The following is an 8,377-nucleotide window of genomic DNA, read 5'->3' as shown; positions in this document are numbered from 1 at the left end:
ATGATAGCTCATCTGAATTTTCATCTCCTTCCTATCCTAGAATATTCGTTAATCTTCACAATGATCCGGATATGAGTTATTTATTAGATGTCCTCAAACTCAATCTTAAGACGAAAATGATGGATTTTACCAACCACAACCAGAGGAAGAGTATTTGGGTACTCAAGTATGCTTCTAACTTAGTTAATGTTGCTTGAATTGGTCAAAAATTTCCTAAAAATGTAAAAAATTTAAGTATATTTCGGCTAGGTCAAGCCTGTTCGGTTACTTTATCTGAAGAACAGGTAGCCGAACATATCTGGAAGTGTAGTTTTGGCTAGTTTTTCTTAAGACACGGGTAGCCGAACTCACTTTTAATGGAGGTCTTAATGAGTTCGGTAAGCAGACTCTAAAATAAGTAATCGAACTTTTTTTCTTAGGTTTACAGCGAGATAATCGGTTTAGTTGGATCACCAACTTTATAGCCGAACACAAAGTTCAGTTTGTTCACAAAGTTGCACTACCATGAGGAACTTTACGTTAAAATTTGGTAAAACCCAAGTGTCAACTTCGGCAAGCAGTTCCTTGCCGAAGAGTTTCTATAACATGTTCGGTGGCTTCACAAATTTTATTTCATAGCCAAACTTGTTTCATGTTCGCCAAACTCAAAAAAATGTTTCTCCATAGCCAAACATTCCTTGAAGAATGTTTATATTTTTGTAACATTATATTTCTCCATGTGTAGGTATTCAAATTTCCTATTGAGGTGAAGAATTGTGCTAGAGAACATGCAAAGAAAGACATGTGCGTATTAGTTTTGAATGGAAAGAAAGCAAAAATCGCTTTGAAATATTTTGTGAGAGAAGTGAAGATCCCGATGTTAGTCACAAGAAGAAGGGTCATGTGTATAGAGGAAAGACCGGAAGGAAGAACACAACTTGCTCAAAGAAAACTAATTTCTCGTTCAAGCTAGTATTTAACAAGAGCAAAAAAGTGAAGGTATAAGTCCTATCCAAGGTTACGGAAGGTCGTCATAACCACCCTCGTCTGGAACATCATCTTGAAGGACATTACATGGCCGCAAAGCTCACTCCTCAAGAAATTGAGAAAATAACTAAATTTAGGAAAATGGGTATTTCACCACTTAATATGTTTCGCTTACTAAAATAGGATAACAAGGATAACCTATTATCTTTGTACACCATTTACAATGCAATTAAGACAATTAAAAGGAATGAATGGAGAGATAGACAAGTGATCCAACAATTGTTTTTTTTTACTTAAGAGAAAGGCTACGCGGTTCAAAAGAAGCTAGGTCCAGATGACGACATAACACATCTCTTCATTGTGCATCCGAAGAGTGTTCAATTGGCTCAATGCTTTCATGAAGTACTTGTAATGGATTGCACTTACAAGACTAACAAGTACAAGATGGCATTGTTGAATATTTTTAGTTGGACGTAGATGAAGTCACCGTTTACCGTTGCTTTTTGTTTTTCTAAAGGACGGGCAAGAACCAAGTTGGAAACGCGGGGGTACCAAAATACACTACCACTTTTTTCTTAGGAAATCTGTATGGACAAACTCAATACAACTCCGAGAGTAAAACTCAATCAAGGAATATTATTAAGAGTTATATCTTTATCTCTTGTGCTTAGAACGTTTACAGAACCGAATCTGTGAACCTAATCACAAAGAGATTACTTAGACGGTACCAAAGACCAACGTCCAAGAATCAATCAAGTCGTATCCAACAAACTAGGCCGGATGTCTCTACTATGATTGATCAACACACAACCTGTGATATTTCAATTATAAAGATAAACAATATAATGCGGAAAAAGAAATAACACATATGATAGACGCATTTATGTGTCTATTTTGATCTCAATTTCATATGTTGTTAGTACCCATTTATGTACTCATTTTGGCATTTTGTGTCTTTGTAGGTGTTTTTGGAGAAATAAGGTTTTGCGGCGAAATTGGCACGAATCGTGGGAGAAAATTACTATACAGACCCCCATTTTGGATAAGAGGTACCGAAATTACTAAGGGGCACCCAATTGATAAGGGCTATCCTCTTTACTACTCACCACCATTTTCTATTCGCACCCCAGCAGTGGATTAGGGGGGCACCCTTCTTCTTCACGATTTGAATTCTCAAATTTGGCGGGAAAAATGGATTTTCACGGGAAGAAATTAGGGTTTGATTTTTGGTGAGGCTATAGAGAGATTCAATCGCAAAAACTTCTTGTATGGGCCTGTTTTGGCTTAACATGAAAGGTATAGTTAATGGATTCGGTGAAGCTGGGGTAGATAATCGATTTGAAGCAAGACAGTGTCGGAAATATACTCGGAGCTTCGCTGGAAGATTTGGGAAGAGGTTTGGACGAGAATTTAGTGGACTTTCTATTTGGATATGGACTGGGAATAATCCAGTACATCAAAATAGGAAAGTTAGTTGTTTGGAAACGTAAAGAATGGAAGGTTTGATGACTTTCACGATTAAACAGGGAGGTGAAGGTTTCCGGGTATTTTTCTCTTTCAATAATTGGCAGTTACGTGTAGAAAAGGAAAGAAGATCCTCTCTGAATATTTCACTACATCCTGCTAAGAATTGCAACAACTCAGAGGCCGCGTAGGAGGAAAAGAAGCAAGTTTTCAACTAGGTTTCGATAAAACAGGGAAGTTATCACATTTTCGAGAATTCATGTTGATTAAAAGGAAGGTATGTGTGAAGTTAAGTGAGAATATATTCTCGAAAGGTTTTACTCTATCTTTGGGAAGGTTTGAGTAATTCAAAGACGCGTGGAAGGAAAGGAAAGAAGAAAAATAGACCGAGACTTGAGGAGAAGAAAAAAAAAAGTTATTCTCGGATTTTAGGACTATGTGGTGTATAAAAAGAAGCTACGGGACTCAGAGAAGGGTTGTCTAGAGTTTGGGGTCGATAAAATCAGAGCAGAGAAGCGTAGGTGAAGTTGCAGGAATATTCACCTGCTGCTGGTGAAGAAGAGAAGCTGAAGAACATTGGACAGAGGAGGACAGTCGCAGAGGCAGTCTTATTCAAACAACACAACAGAAGTATCGTTGTTCAACAGATCTCATATATCACAAGCTTGTCATCTTTTCTCTGTAACAGTTCAAAACTCATTGTAACAATCTGTTTGTAACGCCTTTCTAGCGTTGCAAACTGTCTGCTTCATTAGTTTTCTCTTGTTTTTCACACTTTTGAGCTATAAACACCTATTTTGAGAACGTGAATAATATGAGGAGCTAAACCCCATTGATGAGGCGATAGAGGAAGATATTTTTCCAACAAAAATCGGTACAATCTAATTTATTTAATTTTTTGCAATTATTATTATGATTATTTGCCTTGAACTATTATTGAATATGATTTTTATTTGAGTGATTGTGATCTATTTTGATGGAGTATGCTTAGTTTATAGAATCTTGATGCTTCATACTTGGTATTTACAATTATTACTTCTGAAAATCTATTAGTTGCAATATTTTAGAATCAGATTAAACGAGAAAATTGCATGAATATAAATATTTGGATCAAATCACTTTGAACTTGGAAAATAGTGGAATCTTAACCTTAGTGTTCTTTTAATATTGATACCAACTTTGTCGGTGTTTTTTATAATTATTAGCGAGTTTTCTATTTAGTTTTGAATTTAAGGCTAAAGTTATCCTTCACAAGTTCGAGAATCGAATCACTTTTTACCACTATCTACAAATCACATCAATTTTTGGCGCCGCCGACGCGGACTTGTTTTTAGGGTTTTAGATTTTTATTTTTATTATTTTTATTTTATTATTATTTTTGTTCTTTATTATGTTCTTGGGTATTTATCTTGTGTCTACAGGTTCTGGATCATAAAGAAAATTGAGCCAAAGAGTTTGGTGATTTCATAAAGACTTGGAGCTAAAGATTAAAGCAAAAAGAACAGAAAAGAAGACAATTTTATTTTAGTTTAGGGTTTGTTTATTTTCTTTTAGAAAAAAAAAATTGTATTAGGGTTTATTATTTTTGTAATTTTTCTTTTCTTTTTGGACTTTTGGACTTTGGGACATTATTTTTTTTATTACCCTACGGAAGGGTACTTTAAATATAAACTGTTTGCAGAGAAGGAGGACAATTACGATATTGTCTCTGCACCTTGGGTTCGTACACTTGACATCGGAGTCAGTGGCCCGAGTCGACTACAACCTATTCATCCCCCGTCTGGAACGGGAGGTAAGATTCTAAACACTCGCGAATCCCCTGTCAGCGAGTTATTGGACTCCTTCGTATGCATATATGTTGAGGACTGAATACGGACATTTATTTTTCTAGTAAAGGGCAAGGCCTGGCCATACAAGATAAGGGTTCGGATTTCATCACCGTTCTCTTCTTGCTCGCTTTAGGAACACGTAACCTACGCGAACTTAAGCCTAAAATTTTGACTAGAACGAGACCGATAGGGTAACGAGCTTAACAGGAAAGTCATTCGAAAAATATTGGTTACTCTTTTAAGCATACTTCGAAGTTCTTGACGGTTTCTGTAAGTTGAATGCGTGACTGCGCCGCCTTGTAATACCGGTGAGGCCTTGGGTATCAAAGCTCCACCGAGCTTCCCTCGCATCTATTCAACTTACTTTAACTCGGATTGATTCCAGATAGGTTTTCTTAAATTGTAACGAATTCTCGTTCGAAGGATTAGAAGCTGGTCTAGAAACAATCTAAGTGGAGCCATCATGCTTTTTGTTTGCTAGAAATCAATAGGTTTGATTTGGTTGAGTCGGCCTTGATCTGTGTTTGCTTACCCTTCCAATTTAGAAAATTCTATTGTATGCCTTAACGTAAAAGAGACGCACTAGGTAGATTTGTTAAAGAGAAACCTAGTAGTTCTAAGCATCTCGATTACCTTAATCTAGAGAGTACGACTTTTGAAGAGTCTGTTTTTGAACGTCCTTTGACTGAGGAGAGAATCCATGTTGCTCCGATAGCGCCAGAAATGACAACTTTGAAAGCTTTGTTGAATCCAACTATGACTACTCGTCCCTCATGTATCAGGTTAGCTGAGACAGAAGCAACTTATGAACTTAAACCTGGGACCTTACAGCTGCTCCCAATCTTTTTAGGGAAAGAAAATGAAAACCCTTATTTCCATGTTAGGGACTTTGAGGAAATTTGTAGTACCCTCAGGTTTAGAAACCTAGATGATGATGCTTTGAAGTTAGGTTATTCCCCTTTTCCCTGAAAGATAAAGCTAAATCGTGGCTATATAGTTTGGCTTCCGGGTCAATCGAAACGTATAAACAACTTACATCTGTCTTTTTGAACAATTTTTTCCCTAGGAACAAAACATCGTCTATTAGGACGCAAATCTCCACGTTTTCTCAACAGGAGGGAGAAACTTTGTATAGGTATTTGGAAAGGTTCAATGATTTATTAGCCCAATGTCCTCATCATGGTTTAGAGAAGGTTAGGTTAGTTTAGATCCTTTATGAGGGTTTAGATTATCCCACCACAACCACAGTAGAATCTATGTGTACTGGTGGATTTGAGAAGCAAACAGTTGATGACGCGATGACATATTTGCATGAAGTCGCCGAAAATACCCAACAATGGGAAAGTAGTAGGGGACCCCAGAAAACAATTCTTCTCGGCAAAGGAAATGTTAATAGGGTAGAAGGAGGCTATGAATCAGATGCCAAAATTGTTGCTATAGCGAAAAGGTTAGAAGCTTTAGAAGTGGGTAACACTAGTGGTAGAGTGGAGCCTTTTTGGGAAGGCCAGAATAATGAAGAGCAAGCCAATGCTCTATATAATAACACTAGTTTGATAATCGTCAGAAGTTTGACCCATATTCAGAAACCTATAATCCTGGTTGGAGAAACCATCCGAACTTTTCATGGTATAAGGGCCAGAGTCAGGGTCAGTATAATAATTCTAATGCTCCCCAAGGTTTTGGCTACACTAGGAATACATCAGGCCCAGAAAATAAAACGACTAGCTTAGAGGAATCTATTAAGATGTTAGCAAAAACTCAGGAAATGTTAGCACATAGCCATGTTAGTTTTCAGCAAGAAACTAAGCAGAATTTTCAAACTAATGCTCAGAGCTTTGCTAAGTTAGAACTTCAAGTCGGCCAAATAGCTAAGACCTTAAGTGAGAGAGATAATGGTAGGTTCCCTAGTCAGACTAATCCCAACCCTAGAGGAGTTCATGAAGTAGGTACAAAACCATCGAATCAATTGAATGCTATTAGAACCCTTAGGAGTGGTAAAATAGTAGACAATCAGGTAACCATGCCCGATAGTGAACATATTGTAGTTCACCCCTCAGGAAAACTAGACAAGGAAACTGATAAAATTTCTGATGATGCCAACTCATTTCCTGAGAGGTCTGATTCTGTGCCTAGAGCCCCATTTCCTCAGCTATAAGTACCAACAAAGAAGGAATCGAACTTTAATGACATATTGGAGGTTTTTAAGCAAGTTACCATAAACCTTCCTTTATTAGATGCAATTAGGAAAATTCCTTCTTATGCCAAGTTCCTTAAGGATATGTGTACGCGAAAGCGAAAACTTAGCGTTCATAAGAAAGCCTTTTTAGCTAGTCACGTAAGTTCAATTATTCAAAACACTACAACTCCAAAGTACAAAGACCCAGGTTCCCCTACCATTGCTTGTACAATAGGTAAACACTGGGTAGAAAAAGCTTTACTTGACTTAGGATCCAGTGTGAACCTACTTCTGTACCATGTGTACTTATAGCTAGGACTTGGTGAAATGAAACCTACTCAGATAACACTGCAGTTAGCTGATAGGTCTGTTAAAATTCCTCGAGGTGTTATTGAGGATGTCCTTATTGAGGTCGACAAGTTTATCTATCCAGTGGATTTCGTGGTCCTAGATACTCAACCTGTCCCTGACCCAGAGAACCAGATACCTGTGATTTTAGGTCGCCCATTTTTAGCTACGTCGAATGTGATCATTAACTGTCGAAATGGTGTGATGAATTTATCTTTTGGTAATATGACTATAGAGATGAACATTTTTAATGTCAGTAAGCTACCTGATGAGCTAGATGACACATGTGTTGAAGAGGTGAACATGATAGAAGCCTTAGTTCAGAAGTCATTACCAAACATTTTATTTGAAAACCCATTAGAAAGTTGTCTATCCCATTTTGGTTTAGATTTTGATGACGATAGCACTATTGAACAAGTGAATGCTCTATTAGATTCTACCCCTGTGTTAGACACTGATAGATGGAAAGCTAGGTTCGAACCGTTACCAGTTTCTGAGACTACCCTAATTCCTTCTTTAGAAGAGCCCCCAAAGTTGGACCTTAAACCACTACCCGATACTCGACAGTATGTGTTTTTAGGCCCATCTGAGACTTTACCTGTGATTGTAGCTTCCGATTTGGATAGTGATCAGGAAAGGAGGCTAGTAAAAGTACTTCAAGATAATAAAGAAGCTTTAGGGTGGACTAATTTCACGTCAAATTAGGTAAAGTCGAACCCTAATTTCAACTGTTGAATTTGGGAATTTTGGGAAACCGTAAATTGATAAATTGGCTATAAATATGATGTGTGGGTGTGTGTTGTAACCATGCCTGGGCTAGCCAGAGCTTCACCCAAGAGGACTGGACTAGCCAGTTCCTCAACTGTGTTATTTTCAATTGTTTTGCACTGTCAATTATGTTCATGATGTTTTAATTCCATCTGCTAGGGTTTATATGAATCTCTAGTTTGTTACTTATTATTCATGCTAATGGCATTAATCTTGTTGTGATTAAATGTTTAAATTGAAACTCAGTCTTAGGGCTTCAACACTAGCCTTTCACAGTGAATGTCATGCATCCATTGTAGTTAGAACACTCCAGTGTTGTAGAACTGCAGCTCATGATTCATTACACATCTTGACCCTTTGATCAGCTGTGCCTTAAACAGACAGTTGATGCTTTGGAGAAGATACCTTAGCTGTTGTGATTGATTTATTCATATAGGAGTTACCTTAGATACACATAAGACTTGCATCTCCCCTGTTATCAACTATAAGGACAAGGTTAGGATCACTAGTAGAATAACTAGTATAAGTTAGTGGTGGATTCACTTCCCTAGTACCTTCATTATTAGTGTTTACACACTGTGTTCTTTGGCTCACCGCCTTTGTTTCTTTATCACTGCCTTTGGCTCACTGCCACTGAAGTTCACATTCTTGTTTACTATCACTGCTTAGTTTAGAATAGTTTAGGAAAATTCAACTTACACACACAAGTCTCTGTGGATCGACTCGCACTTGCACACACTATATCACGACACCGTGCACTTGCGGTATAACCATGTAGGCTTCTTATTCTCTTATTTTACACACATTTCCAAGCCTACCAAGTTTT

At 37.5% G+C, this 8,377-nt stretch overlaps 1 pseudogene; it reads right to left on the bottom strand.

Moving 5' to 3' along the window:
• Nucleotides 1–5,345: 5,345 nt before the first annotated feature.
• LOC113307071 lies at nucleotides 5,346–5,445 on the bottom strand (annotated as a pseudogene).
• Between the last annotated feature and the right edge of the window lie 2,932 nt (nucleotides 5,446–8,377).

This window comes from Papaver somniferum, chromosome 8 (assembly GCF_003573695.1).
Source record: "Papaver somniferum cultivar HN1 chromosome 8, ASM357369v1, whole genome shotgun sequence".
Lineage (NCBI taxonomy): Eukaryota > Viridiplantae > Streptophyta > Magnoliopsida > Ranunculales > Papaveraceae > Papaver > Papaver somniferum.
The sequence above is the reverse complement of the archived record's forward strand: the minus strand, read 5'-3'. Positions and strand labels throughout refer to the sequence as shown.